At 38.0% G+C, this 16,031-nt stretch overlaps 1 protein-coding gene across 4 annotated transcripts in view; it reads left to right on the top strand.

Moving 5' to 3' along the window:
- Positions 1-16,031, top strand: part of GHR (growth hormone receptor) — a 299,067-nt gene that overhangs the window by 222,013 nt on the left and 61,023 nt on the right. The gene's annotated exons all lie outside the window — the stretch shown is intronic.

Raw genomic sequence — 16,031 nt, 5'->3', positions numbered from 1 at the left:
TGAAACATGATGGGAAATTTGAGCATAAACTAAGTATTCTACGATATTCAGGAATCATTACTAATTTGTTATATATGATGTTGGTATGTTTTTTTAAATGAGAAAGTTTTTAGCTTTTAGAGATACATACCTAGATAGTTATGGGTGAAAGCATATGATTAAAAAAAAGATAGTGGAAGTATACAAAACAGGATTGCTATATGTTGATAATTGTTGAACCTTGGTGATGAACATATACGAATTAATTAAACCATATTTTCTATTTTTATGTTTATTTTGCAAATTCCAAAATAAAAATAGAATAATCCCTCATGAACAGATGGTCTCAAATTTCATCCTCAAGTAAACACAATTCACATTCTCAGTGGAACCCATGAGAATATTATGAAGTATACGTCTATCTCATTTCATTGTATATGGAATCCTACCATTCCTTTTGTCTTTATTACTAGTGGCCAGAGTTCTATCTTGAAATGTGGGAAATGTCCTTATATGAACAGATTAGTTTAGAGAATTATTGTGAGAAAACCAGAAAATATTTGAGTTCTAGCTAACTGGATATTGAATGAGTTGTGCTGAAGTATGTGGTCATAAAGGGTTGATAATGAAATACTTGCTTTCCAGTGGCAAGGAAAAATAAATGTCTTAGCTAGAATTTACAAGGTCATTCTTGAAATCAATCAACGTGGGCTGAAGATCTCATTGCTGCTGTTATCTGGCACGATGGTATTTGTTTGTGCACAGCTCTGTTGATGTGAGCTATCAAATATTTCTTAGAGCTGAAATCATCTAATAGCAAACATTGCTATGTCCCAATGGATATTCCAAGACTCTTTGGCCATGGAACATTTACATTCTATCCCCTTTCATCACTCCTGAACAAACAAAAACAAAAAAAGGAAAGATAACCAATAGGCTTTTTATTTAATTGAAAACCAAAGAGAGAGAGAGGAAAGAACCAGTTAGTTGCCATTTTCTAAATGCAGGCTTTTGTTTGTTTCTGCCTTCTAATTCTTTGCTCTTGAAGCTATAGCTTTCAAGCTTGTGTATACAGGCCCAGAGAGAACATTTGAAATGTGGCCACCCTACCCATGTCCATGCCACTCTTCCTGCCTTTCTCTCTGCCTACTTCTGCTCCACCATCCCAGGTCAGGGGCTTGGAGGCTGACAGCATTACAAGTAATATAGTCGTTCAAGCTCATATAAACAAGATGAAATCCAAATAATAACCAAAATGTATTTTATTTCAAGGACTGGACTACTCAGTTCCCTCAGTTTCGCTGACCGATTTCTAGGAGCCCTAGGCTCAGCTCTTGGTTGTCTCAGAACTGAGGAGAGTACTCATTTGCACCATATGCATCTGCTTGTTAGCCTGTGCTACCAAAATTGATTCATTACTTGGCCTTCTCTGAAAAGAAAAATGAAAACAAAAATGCACTCTTAAAAATAATTCTTAAAATACAACCAGGAGGCATGTGCCTAGACATGGCTCACCTTCTACCAAATCATACTTTATGATTTTCCACAATATTATCTTCTATTCCTCCTGCCCCTAAGGTTCCATGGAGCAGAGCAAGTTGAAGAATGTTAAGGTTTTACTAAACTTTTTAGAACAGAGGCTTTGGGGAAGCAAGAGAGAGGTACACTGAAAATGAAGTGTCTGTCTCTGCTTCTATTAATGTCATAGGACTAGAAGTTGACCTCATAGCTGATTACAAACGAACCCTGCAAATTGAACCCCAGCACATGCCTCTCATTATCCATTCTTCTCTTTGCAGGATGGGGTCCATGCTCACATATCAAGAAAATGGTGGGTTTCAGTCTGGCTCACTGGGTGAGGTTTTGGCATGCAAACTAATATGGGTTAGTGTACATCACCCATAATAAAAGTAAAAGCTTTTTTTTTTATTTACCCAGGTAAATAAGCAAAAGGCAGATCTAAAATACATTAGAGTTAAGTTCCATAGGGACAGAAATGTCTGCTTTGTTTGTTGTTATACAATTGACACCTAGAATGGTGGCTGGACCATAGTGACTACAAATAAAATATTTCTTAAGGGAATGAATGGTTCTGCAGGATAGATGTTCTCTGCATTTGGATAAGTGATGATACTATAGACTCAGAGCCTAGATAGAAAATATTGTCCCACTTTCAGTTCTGCAAACTGACTTGAGGTGCTTGGTGACGTCCTGCAGCAAGCAAACCAAATGAAGGCATCTCTGAGACCCCATAGTCACCACCAGCATGCTAGCCTCCCATTACCTTGCCCACCCTAGATTTTCAAATTGGGAATCACTGTGGTACCAGACTGGGAATCATGACTTGCATACTTTCTCATATTGGGGCTTGGGATTTTGAGATCTTATTTCCTTTTTTGGCTTCTTGAGATCTGAAATTGTTGTTCAGAGAAGCATATTAAGACAATGACTCTTCCATTACCGTGCATTTCTGTTACCAACAGAGGAGGTAAGTGAATCACTTAAAATGATACAATTCCATCCACTTCAGTACACCATAAACATATCCTTAGCTTTGGCTATAATTATAGTATGTGGGTGATGCCGCTGAGAAAATGGTATAATTATAACATTATGGTTGAGAATTGTCTGAGTAGAAAACACTGAGCTGTACTGTGCAAAGTTTAAGGCGGAATTATGGGTCCCTTTTTAATATGAATAAAATTGATTAGCCAATTGCAACTGAGAGCTTTGTACAATGATATTAATAATATAAAAATCGGCCGGGCGTTGTGGCTCACACCTGTAATCCCAGCACGTTGGGAGGCCGAGGCGGGTGGATCACGAGATCAGGAAATCGAGACCATCCTGGCTAACACAGTGAAACCCCCTCTCTAATAAAAATAAAAAAATATAGCTGGGCGTGGTGGCAGGCGCCTGTAGTCCCAGCTACTCTGGAGGCTGAGGCAGGAGAATGGTGTGAACCCGGGAGGCAGAGCTTGCAGTGAGCTGAGATCCTGCCACTGCACTCCAGCCTGGGCGACAGAGCAAGACTGCGTCTCCATAAAAAAAAAAAAAAAAAAAAAAAAAAAAAAAAAAAAAAAAAAAAAAAAAAAAAAGTCAAGGGCCAAAGTAACAATGTAGGAAAAATTTGATGCTTTTAATTTCATTTACTTCTAGGAGTCTTACATGCAAGCCTAATGCAGAGTAGAGAAGCTCACCAACTTGAAGGAAGCATGAATGAAATTACAAGGAAATCTAGCTTAGAAAAATTAACCCTGTAGCTTGGTTTTTCGACTCTTTGCTCTTGGCAAAAGGATCTTACATATGTATACCAAATGTCTATTTGAAAATTTTGTTTCTCTGAATATAGCTTTCTTTTCTCTTTAACACACTGGTCCAGTGGTTCTAGATTTTATGCTCCCATAAATTAAGTAAGACAGCATTCTATATCATGGCTGAGGTGTTAATGACATTATGCAGTTGTCACATTTTGAAATATAAACTTCAATGCGAGCTTTTCACTGTGTGTAAAGTTTCTCTGTATTTTTTTAAAAAATTTTTAAAGACCAGAGATTTTCAGCAACAAGAAACATAAAGAAGTAAAAAGAGCGTAGAAACCCTGCCCTAGAGGACCTGCTCCACCACTTAAAAGCCATGTACCTCTTGAAGCCTGTTTCCTTTATTTCCAACACAGGAATTTTTATATTTACACCCTAACCATCACATGGGTCACATGTGATAACAATGTGCAAGTTTCTTACAAGTGTTCTAGGAATCTGTAAGTCTTAGAGTTCTGAGGTTTATTCCCAAAGGACAGGAAATTGTGGGTTACACCAAACAGTTAAACAGGGTGGCAGGGAATCCCTGTCACGTACCCAGGCCTTTGGGTTATTTTCTAGGGTGAGGGGACATGGCCAGTAGTACAAAGAGCATGTGAACGCGTGGATGTGGGTGTGTGAGGTCATGAGTGGGTGTGTATGTTTATGTACAACACATGTATTGGAGGATAAAAGGGAAAATAATTTGTCTTCCTGACTTCATCTCTATTCCTGGCTTTTCTTAGATTGTTATTCCTCTCTACACAAAGCGTCAAAACAGAAACCCCTCCCCTTCTTTATTATATCAGAAATCTGGGAATTCAGTTATCCTTGTCTTATCCTACTCCCTGTTCTGTTCTAAATATATAATAACAATAAGTAATAGTACTACTACTAGTACTAGTAGTGGTAGTAGTAGTAGTAGTGGTGGTGGTAGTAATGGTAGTAATAGTAAGAGGATGAAAAGATGGAGGAGGTGAATTGGAAATAGGGAGGTTTCCTGTAGCTGACTGACAGTTTATATAGCAACCGCCTGCAGATTTAGGTTTTTTCTGACTGCGCTTATTTTATAGCAACCTCAACAAGCTGTGACAACCTGCAATATCTTTAGCCCTTAAGATACTGTCTCTTAAACCTGACCAATATTTCTTATTTCTCAAAGAGTAATGATAGTCTTTTCTGTCTGATAAGTTCAAAAGGCACAACTGATTTTCCTAACATTTTCCTCAAATGAAGGGAGTATTTGAAAAATGGAACTCAAATGAGGAGCCACCTCAGAAGCCTAACTGGAGCATTCAGACTGCATCAGACAGACTTGGCTTCAGTTCTGACACTGATACTTACTAGCTGTGGGATTTTTGGACAAGCTTCTCATCTGTAAACAAGTATAAATACTACCTACTTTATAAGCTCGTATGAAAATTCCCACAAAGTTTGATGTTAGTTTCCTTTCTTTTTGTGCTCAGCTCTAAAAATATGCAGTGTAGTGAGTCACTAATATTTCATTAACATAAGGGAAAACTATATACCCAACCCAAAAGCTGAGATTCTTCAGAGCATTTTTTAAAGAGGTTCTAATTAGGAATTTTATAAATGGAATACAGAGTACTTTTTAAATAATAATAACAATGATTAATTTAAGTTACTAAACAAAATACCTTAATGAATTTGAGAAAAATAAACTGAAGATAAATATTAATTATTAAAAGAGAAAATTATTAAAGTAATAACATGCAAGTCACTTGATACTTGCAAAGTAACACAGAATTAGACATAAAGCCACATTTAAGAGGCAGCAAAGCCAAAATGGCTGGCCCCCTTTAAAAGGCTCTTGGCAACAGACATATGGAAAACTATCATCTCTTCCCTGGGCCTTTCTTCCTACTCTGGATAAGCAGCATCCTTCACACAAAAGAACATCCAGGATAACTAAGAAAGAGATGAAATGATTTATCGGAACTAGTTAAAATAATTAAATCTTAAAAGCATGTTCTCCTGGGCATAGAGTGGGGTGATTTCTGCAAACATTTTGAAAATAAAGTACCCCTAAAACAAGGATTTGGTTTAACTGCTAGAAAACAAGGTGACAGGTTGAGAAAACTGAAAATTTTCTTAAAATCTTGTTTACTTGAATGGTGAGCCAGCCACCCAGGGAAGAAACCAGAGCTCTTTCCTTTAAGAAATATAGACTTCAGTTGGAAGAAAAAATTAGTAGGTTTTAACCTTCAACCTTCTAGTGAAGTGAGAATATTGATTGAACACCTATTATTAGAATAAATTTATCTTAAGTGACCCAGGGAAGGGTCGTGGGTGATGGGAACTGTCAAGAAAGAAAAAAAATATGGCTGTGGATCTTAAGTACTTACAATCTACTGAGGGCTCTTGTCTCCATTTTCCTTAGACCGTGATGTTGCTCAAAGTCACATAAGAGGGCACATAAATTTACTGAATAGTATTACAGAAAGCAGCAGTGACACTGAAATGCTTGCATTATATTCACTATCCCAGTCATCTGCAGTTGCCTGAGGGATTTGCAAGCAAGGACAGGAAAATGCTAGTACCAACCAGTTCTAGATAAAGAATTTATTTGCTCCAAAAACTTTCACTGTATTAAATTAAATTAGATTGGCTGGAATTAAAAGGTAATAAGGCCCATTTTCTTATGTAGGTCATCAATTAATTTAACTCTAAAGATAATTCCAAAAGAAGAGGTTTAAAAATTGTTTAAGTAGTAGTAACATCATTGGAATTTATGTAAAACTTCCCAATGTACTCACTTTTACAGATAACATATATATATATATGTATGTATGTATATGACTGCTGGCATAATGATCAAAATGATCAGTTTTATTACTTTGTAATCACATCAGGCAGCACTGATGGTTGAAATAAAACGTGTTAGATGAGTGAATGCAAAGATAACATATAGCAAATGAAAGTCTTTGTCTATGAAGCACATGATTGTTATAATTGTTGCTGCCCTTTTGGGATCCTGAACCAGATTCCCCAAATAAGTAGGTAACACAGAATTTGTCTTGAGCACTTTTTCAAGCATTGTAATCCATGCATTGAAGTAGGCTTTATCAGCCTACAGCTATAAACTCCAAGGTGATTTTAAAGTCTGAATGTTTATAGGTCTTCATTAGGATAAGCTGGGCTTACCATATAAATCTATGAGGACTTTGCTAGAAAAATAGTGAAATTGTTGAATAGGGAAAAGAGATAATGGTAACAGGATTTGCCTGATGTCTTCATCCTAGAAAAAAAGATTTCTGCTTGGGCATTAAGGACCCCAGTGATGATTCTGGGAGACTTTCAGGAATGTTGACAAGGCTGGAGCTACTCAGGATTTGATGCCAAAGAAGCCACACTGCACATGTGTTCCTCTAAGGTGTACTTGGTTCTCATCTGAGAGGCAAAGGCTCTACTTCTTTTTAATTGTTTGGTCCTAAGTTACCTTCAAACTCCACCTAACCACATCTCTAATCCTGTGTATAGCCTTTCCAACATCTTGTAAATTCCAAGGGGTTGGGGAATCTTTAGGTTCCAAGGCTGAGCTAAGTTATAAATGAATACCCTGTGCAGTGTTGAGAATGAAACAGAAGCTTTGGTGCGTGGTAGCCCACTGTGAGTGGGGTTTCAAAGGAGCAGTCCAGGGGCCCTACATGAATAGGCATATATGGGCCAAGAGACAGGCTTCTCTCAGCCATACCATAGTATACTGGAACAATGAGAAATGGGAGAGGACATACTTCTTATAGTGACACACTGACCTGTTTTCATTCTCTCCTCTCTGTGCTTCTCCATTTCCACTTATTGCCCCTATTGCATCTGTCCAGTAACTGTTTCTTTAACAGTTTTCCAGACTGACATTATTAATCCAGAAGATGGATGGTAGTTTTTTAATTAAAAGAGAAAGCTGATTTTATTTGGCGAGACTTCTGCTATCATCTTCAGTGTTATATCCCAATATGAGTACTTTTTTTAATGTTCTACTAAATCCAATAGTATATTCACCTCACTCTCGAGTTAAACTCTTAGCTTTAAAAAAATTAGCCAGAAAAAATTCATAAGAAAAAATACAGTATTTTAAATTCTATAAATGAGCTATATCTTAAAATATTTGGGGGCATAATTCAATTGTATCCATTTTACTTTAAGATCATGCAAAAAGGGAAAGGCATAGATGCTATTTTATTGATATGCTGCTCCGTGGATTTCAAATTCAACATCATAAGCCAAGATTTGTGGGACCAGAGGAATGTTCAAAAGTATAATCTGACACATTATCTGCTGCAGGAATTAAGTAAAATATTGCATACATCTCACTTCCTATACCAAATAGAGAGAATGAAAGTACTAGATTTTGTATTACAGATAGTTTAGACAACTATAGGGAATTCTGAACTTTCAAACTTTTATATCCTGAACTCAAGATTTGGGCCTTGAAAAATAAAACTGATAAAACTGCTACAGTGTAGATTTTTAAAATTACAGTTTTCATGTGGTGAAGTTGACACTTTCTGTTGGTATGGCTAGAAGTCAGATAGATGCTTAATTTGAAAGACCATGTTTTTATTTCTTCTCTTTTTCTTACCCTATGATTTCATTGACCTGAAGTGGCTTTTAGTGCCGTTCAATTCACACAGAAGCCAAAATTGGTTACTGTGTTAAGAAGAAACCAAGATGTTTTATTTAGTTTATGAAACACTAGCAAAATTACTATTTGATGCAAAACTGTGAGGAAGTTTTGTAGTCATTGAAAGGAGCAAGAATATAGACTGCTTGCAGTTCCAGTGTCGAGACATTCATTATCAGATTTACCACTTGAAAATATTATCAAGATAGTATTTATATTGTGTTTACCACGTAAACTAAGCACTTTAGTTCTGAGCACTTTACATATTTTAAATCATTAATAGTGCTGTAACAAGCCTCTGAGGTAGGTACTGTTATCCCTCTTTAACAGATAAAGAGACTGAGGCACAAGGAAGAGAAGTGACTTGCTGAAATCACACACAGCTGAATGTGGACCCTGATTCAAATCCACACATCCTGACTCAAGCATCCTTGCTCTGTACTACTGTGCTACAGTGCCTCTTTACATCCTCCTGATGTAGAAATCTTCTTCTAGAATAATGAGAAGCAGTGTGAACTTTGAAGTAGGACTTCCTGGGCATGGTGCTTTCCATCTCTGGGCCAAAGTTTCCTCATCTTTACAAAAGGATTACGATCAACCCCCATCTCATACTGTGGTTAGGAGAATTGAGCAAGACCATATACTAAAAGATGTCAGAACAGGGCCTGACAGATCATAGTGCCCAATAAACATTGGCTCTTGTTATCATCATAAATATGTTAAAATGAGCTTTAGTATGTGGATAATAGTAGCAGAATTTCCTGAATGAGACATGTTAAACATTTATTAAGCAGGCACTTTTTGGAGTTTATCTTATAATAATTCAGTAAGGTTACTCTTGTCATCCCTATTTCACTGAATTTGAGGAATCTCAGGCTGCAAGATAACATATTAGTTTTCTAGAATCAAATAAACAAGGATTCAAACTCAGGATATATTGACCCCAAAACCTCAGATCTTTCTGCCATCCCTATCTTGTTCTAAACCCCAGGTTTGCTCATCCGGGCCCTAGTCATTGATCAAAAAGCACCAATACAAATCAGAGTAGAGAAAGTCATATTGAGCTTGTGAGATTGTATTATGGGCATGGTAACAAATGTAATTCAGCTGTATTGGCACAGTGCATAACAACCACACTTAATTTCTGTGCTAAGACCTGTCTGAGCCCATAAATAAAGTTACATTAATAATTACCAAATGGTAAGGGACCACTCAGAAAATCTTGGTTGATATAGGAAGTGGCATCTGTGGCTTCTAATGGAGAGATATTGCTTCTTGAATCAGTGCTAGACCATTGCTCTAGGGGGATATTAAGCCTTCTCTGTCCATGGGAGATGTGAAATTCAACAGCTGACCTGACTGCTTGTCGCTGTTGATGATCCTATAAAATCTCCTCTAAGATACGAACTCTGTGTTCTAGTCCAAATCAAGTGAATATTTCCTGTTTGTTGACCTACAACTTCAAGGGTATGAGGTCATAAGTTTAAAAAGATTCCTTTTCTCCCCAGTGTTGTAAGAGTTATTTTAGTTCTATCAAATGCTCCAAGTGAATACTGCATATTTCCTTTTTGCCAGATACATTAGCTATTCACTCTTTTTTCCTATCTCTTCTATGCTTTTATTTTTTCCCTCATCTGTTTAACCAATGGTACCCTGAATTTTAGAACCAGACAGGTAGTAGGACAAGGCAGGTGAAAATGCACAGGTTGTAAATTTCAGAATGCACATTCAAATTCCATCGTTGTCTCTTACTAACTGAATGAATGTAGGTAAGATGCTTTACCTCTCAGAGTCTTACATACCCCATCTATAAAATGAGAATAATACAAACTGTCTTCTGTGGTTTTCTTGAGCATTAAATGTCTCTATTTATGGAATATAGTTTAACATAGTAACTGATTCTGTACCAATGCCCTGCCCCCCATGTAGGCAAACGCATGTCCCGAAAGACCCAAAACAAGTTGTCCCTCTTTTCAAGATGAAGATTTGTAATCTCTCCTTAAATTTATCCAGTTCTGGTGTTTAATTTCCTTTATAAGCCAGAAGTTGTTTTACGTCTCACCAAATCTTATAACATGAATATTAATTACACTGTCTTCCAAATGTGAGCCTCTAATTACCTTAGGCCAATAGCAGAGCCTCTGATCTTGTCTTTTCTCCTTTTCCGCTTACCAGACAGCACATTCTGCCTGAGAGTTGAGACCCAAAAAGATGTAAATCAACTAGGGGGCAAAAATGGAGTTTCCTAAGCTCGTCCCAGAGTTTGACTCAGTAGGCCTGAGGTGGAGTTCAGGGGCTTAATGTTAAAAACAGGCTACCCCAGTGGTTTTGCTGCAGGTGGACCAGACTCCCAAGACCACATTTTGCAAGCACTGGCATTTAGGAAGAGCACGTACCTACTCTAGCAGAGTTTATGCAGACTATCGTTGCAGCCTAGTTTGTGCAGACTATTGATTGCAGCCACTTGGCAAGGCTCTATAAGAAAAAGGGAGCCAACATGTAAGTAAATTATCACGGCTGTGAAACTCCTCATCTGAAAGGGTTTCCTCTCATCCCCTCATCCCCTTGTGTCTGCCCCTGAATGCCAGACTATCTTCTCCAGCCCCAAGTCAACCTCTCATTTTTAAGCCATTCCTCATTCTCCTATATAGTCCAAAATAGCGAATACATTTTTAGGAATTCTCTTGCTTTATGGGCGTTCATCCAAAAATATTTCATTATAAGAATAAGTGCTTAGCTTATCCTGTAGTGTCTTTCTGCTCTAATATTTGGGCCCTTCCTTTCCACATAGTTGCATTTTCTTTGACGGGCAGATGCTGCTGCTTTAATATTTTTCACACCTTTGTGCTTCTAACAGAGCAATTATTTCAGGTTGAGGGCACTTGGAGAGCTGTAAGAGGATAAGGAGCCCAGGGCTCTGCCTTGGATTTGTGTACCTAAATGTTACCTAATTAGATAAACCTGAGGAAGATGTGGAAGCAAAGTAGAATGGAACAGAAAGTGTTTGAATAATAAGAATTTGGACATTGCTGCTCCGTGGTGACATCGGCAGACTCTAAGCCTCTTGCATCATTTTATTCATTCATGTATGAGGGGGTTATGCTCAGTCATAAGTCACTAAAATTTGTATTCTACATCCCATTAGTAAAGTAACTTTTAAACACATGATACATATGTTTACATATTTGTAAGTTATATATATGTACAAGGTTCTAATATATTCTGTTCATTGTCAAACATAAAATATATATAAATTTTGTTTAATATAAAATATAAAATTGGCATTAGTAGACACTGTCTACCGAAATGAGACACTGTCTCATTTCTGAAAAAAGCACAATATATACTAAGTTAAAGGTTCATTCCTAATAGCAGTAGGAGTAGATCTTTATTTCAAATAGTCTTTGGGATAATTTCCTATTTTGGAAGACAGCTTATCAGATTTGGTTAGAGCTGATGAAAGCTTATTCTAGGGTTAAGAAAAGTATTAGCCCAGCCATTTTCTTATTGTTGATTTGGGCTTGCATAATTAGTTTTACCTTCAGTATGAAGTTTCTTTACATGAATCTTTTTAACCCACTTATTTGTTATACAATTATTAGTTAAATCAATATTAAATCAGTATAATCTATTTATCCACAAAATCAGTCATACAGAACCTGCAAAAAACATGTTCTAACATGTTACATGAAGAGGTAACTAAAGATACTACGAACAACCCCTCTGAACGGTAACACTCCCACTCTTCCTGCAAAATTCCTCTCATAGCAAATGCAACATGTGACTCAGACACAGGCTGACTGAAGGCTTTATGCAACTCTTACATGCTCAATATTAGAAAACCTTCATTTGTTTCCTATTTTATATAAACAACACATATAAATAAACGTTTTAGTATCTTCTCATTACCCAGTGGATTGTCTTGCATGGTCCATTTTGAAGACGGTAAACTGTAGCCTCTATTTTTATTTAATTTCAAATACCTGTTTGCCAATATTCACAGCCAGCTCTTGTTAATGTTCTTTTCTGTCCTGTGAATCCTGATGTCGTATCTTGCAACATCACCTCTAAAGCCTATCTTTGCACTCCTGTCCATCCCCCATTCTCTATTATTATGCTGCCTCTGATGGCCAGAGAAAAAAATCTTGAAAATATATATTGTATTGCCCTACCTGGCGAGGAATCAGCAGTTATACAATTCAAAGTTGCAGCAATTCACCACATTGTTTAGCACCCTGCTATGTGTAAGGAGGAAGCTTGATTTAAAAAATATATACAATCATGCCTTCTTCAAGAATGTTTGGGAGCATGCAAGAGCTTAATGCTCATGGACATTTACTTTATTCCAGCAAATTTAGACCCAATCTCTGTGTAGTTTCATTTTGTTTTCCATTTCCTGATTAACTGACTATATATCTAGCTACTTATTTGCTGCCATCTAGTGTAATAAAGTATGTTGATTATACAAGGAATTTTGAGCCCATTATGTAGTTGAATATCAGTACTCAAAATGATTCTTTTTTTCTGGTTTCTTATAAGTTTACAAAATGCCTAGTCAGGGACCTTTCTTATCACTGTAACCCTGAACATGGTCTTAATCTTGTGTCATAGAATCTAGGGTTCAGGATCAACCTTCGTTCATTTTCTGTAAATGTGACATTTGGAAACTGGGTAGGGGCTTAGCAGTTGGTGGATATGAAGTAATTATATGAGAGTAATCATTAAGAGATCATCTCAGTTTAGTGACCATGATTTTTTACTCATGGAGGCGGCAAAACACAGCATGGATTCTTACCAGTAGTGTGACCATGGGCAATTTATTTCTCTCTTGGAGGCATCATTTTCTTCATATCTAAAATGAAATGGTAGGTCCAGGTGACTGTTAAGGTCTCTTCTAGCTCTAAGAGTCTGTGTCTACATATAAATGATTTTCTCTGCCAAAGTAGTGTTTTTAGAGTCCTTTTTAATGCCAGAAATGAATACGGCTTCTCTAGTTCTTCTAAGTGGCCATCTATCCTTTGGTGATGGTTAGAAGTAAGCAGAGATCCTGGCTAGAAAGAGAGAGAGGAAAATGTGGACCATGATTTTATTCCTTTTATTCTTGAGAGTTGTCCAATGGGATATTGCCCACTAGTGGATAAGTAGATACTTGCCAATATGCACCTGACCTCTTCTCTTCGCTCATAATGGGAATTTAGAAGTATAATACCTGTTATAATCAACTTCCTAATCTCTATCCCTTTTTTGTCACTCTATTTCCTACTGTAACTTCTCTATGAAGTACTATAAGTCTACAGTAACATACTGATGTTTCCCTTTCCTTATGAAGTTTTATATAGCTACTCCAGTACATCCTAAAATGTTCCTTTTTATTGCTTTTATAGTGGAGTCTTGCCTGTTGGCCAGGCTGGCCTCAAACTCCTGAGCTCAAGTGATCCTCCCACCTAATAGTAGCTGGGTATTCTTCTGAGTAGGTGGTCCTAAAATGTTTTATTTTCAGATTATTTCATAGGTATAAGTCTTATTTTCCCAACCAGGCTGAAAATTTTCAGAATCAGGAATTGTCTTTAGTTTCTTATTTTTTATGAGGGGATGTGGCATTATTGCTTAGGGAATTCTGATATTTCTGATAATAAAGATGCTTTTCTGTTTGTTCATATAAATTAGGGTAAAAGAGGAAGTACAAAACTATCTCAAATCAAGTACAGGACTCTTAATTATTACTAGCTATCTAACAGCTCATAGAAACCAATAAGTCTCTGAACCTGATGCCAAAAAAAAGCAACCTTACCATAAAGAGAAAATCCAAATAAAACTGAAAGAGGCAGTGGGCAGTGCTACCTATGGGAAGAAAACTTTGAAGTGGGAAAAATCTGGATTCACATCCCAGCTTGCTACTTATTACCTTTGTGTTTTGGCTAAAAATTATCTAATTTTCCTGAAGTTAAGTTTCCTTCTCTGTAAAATGAGAGTTATAATAATATATACAGCACACTACACAGTAGAGTTGTGAAGATGGAATGAGAAAGCAAATGGCAAAAACTTAGCACAAAGTAGGAGCTCAATCAATCATGGTTAAAAAGAACTATTATCCATTGTTATTTTTGCTTATATACAGTAAGAATTATCCAATACAAATGTAATCAGAGCATCTGCAATTGAGCTTTATAAAGTGAATTATAATTCTCATACCATAGTGGTTCTCATCAAGGGTGATTTTTTCCCCCAGGGGATATTTGGCAATGTCTAGAGACATTTTACTTGTCACACTGGAAAAGAGGGGAGTGCTACTGGCATCTAGTAGGTAAAGAGTAGGAATGATGATAAGCATTCTCTAATGCACAGGACAGCATTCCACAACAACAAATGATCTGATCCAAAATACCAATAGTGTGAAAGTTGAGAAACCCTACCATGAAGCCTAGGGAGTCCATTACTTCTGACCTAAATTTGTTTTACATTTAAGAGTGGATGTGGATTAAAAGTAGCTTCCATTTTGGTAGGTTATGAAGAGAGTTGTCTAATCTGTGCTTTAGATTCTAATTTTGAGGCATATTTTTAGGCTAAGGCATTGCAATATATAAGGCTTTCTAAGTTTCAGACATTTTCTTGGAGGTCAACAAACGAAGGCTTGGGGATCTATTAACCCACCAGAGTAGTGTAATAATGGTGGTGGTTGTTTATTGAAGACTAACCATGTGCCAAGTACTCTATAATAATCTGATTTATTTTTCAGCAATGTATAAGACAGGTATTTTGCTCTCATTTTACACAGGGGAAAACTGGAGCTTAGAGAACTTATGTAACATTATTAGCAAGTTGCACAGCTGGGATTCAAACTGAAATCCAGCTAGCTTCAAAGACTGTGCTCTTTCTACTGCTGCATACTACCCCTACCTACCAAGGCTCTGAGATTAGAAAGCAGGATGGGTGTGTTTTAAAGGAAATAAGGTAGGAAAGTTTTCAAATATTAGAAACTCTGCACAAGAAGATTAGGTCAATTTCCTGCTGAGGGGCCCTTGAGTATCTATGAACTCGATGAAAACTCTGAGCTTCTCAGGAAGGTAGACCAAAGGGAAAGGATTCATCAAAATGGATGTTAGCACTATGCCATGTGTATTACTCCATCCTCACATGGCCAAAAGGACATACCTGAGACTGGGTAATTTGTAAGGAAAAAGAGGTTTAAAAAAGTTCTCTTCGATGGCTGACTAGGAACAGCTCCGGTCTACAGCTCCCTGCGTGAGCGACGCAGAAGACAGGTGATTTCTGCATTTCCATCTGAGCTACCGCGTTCATCTCACTAGGGAGTGCCAGACAGTGGGCGCAGGACAGTGGGTGCAGCGCACTTTGCACGAGCCAAAGCAGGGCGAGGCATTGCCTCACTCGGGAAGCGCAAGGGGACAGGGAGTTCCCTTTCCTAGTCAAAGAAAGGGGTGACAGATGGCACCTGGAAAATTGGGTCACTCCCATCCTAATACGGCGCTTTTCTGATGGGCTTAAAAAATGGCGCACCAGGAGATTATATCCCACACATGGCTCGGAGGGTCCTACGCCCACGGAGTCTCGCTGATTGCTAGCACAGCAGTCTGAGATCAAACTGCAAGGCGGCAGGGAGGCTGGGGGAGGGGCACCCACCATTGCCCAGGTTTGCTTAGGTAAACAAAGCAGGCAGGAAGCTCAAACTGGGTGGAGCCCACCACAGCTCAAGGAGGCCTGCCTGCCTCTGTAGGCTCCACCTCTGGGGGCAGGGCACAGACAAACAAAAAGACAGCAGTAACCTCTGCAGACTTAAATGTCCCTGTCTGACAGCTTGGAAAAGAGCAGTGGTTCTCCCAGCATGCAGCTGGAGATCTGAGAACGGGCAGACTGCCTCCTCAAGTGGGTCCCTGACCCCTGAACCCCGAGCAGCTTAACTGGGAGGCACTCCCCAGTAGGGGCAGACTGACACCTCACACGGCTGGGTACTCCTCTGAGACAAAACTTTCAGAGGAACGATCAAACAGCAGCATTCACGGTCCATGAAAATGCACTGTTCTGCAGCCACTGCTGCTGGTACCCAGGCAAACAGGATCTGGAGTGAACCTCTAACAAACTCCAACAGACCTGCA

This window comes from Pan troglodytes, chromosome 4 (assembly GCF_028858775.2).
Source record: "Pan troglodytes isolate AG18354 chromosome 4, NHGRI_mPanTro3-v2.0_pri, whole genome shotgun sequence".
Lineage (NCBI taxonomy): Eukaryota > Metazoa > Chordata > Mammalia > Primates > Hominidae > Pan > Pan troglodytes.
The sequence above is the reverse complement of the archived record's forward strand: the minus strand, read 5'-3'. Positions and strand labels throughout refer to the sequence as shown.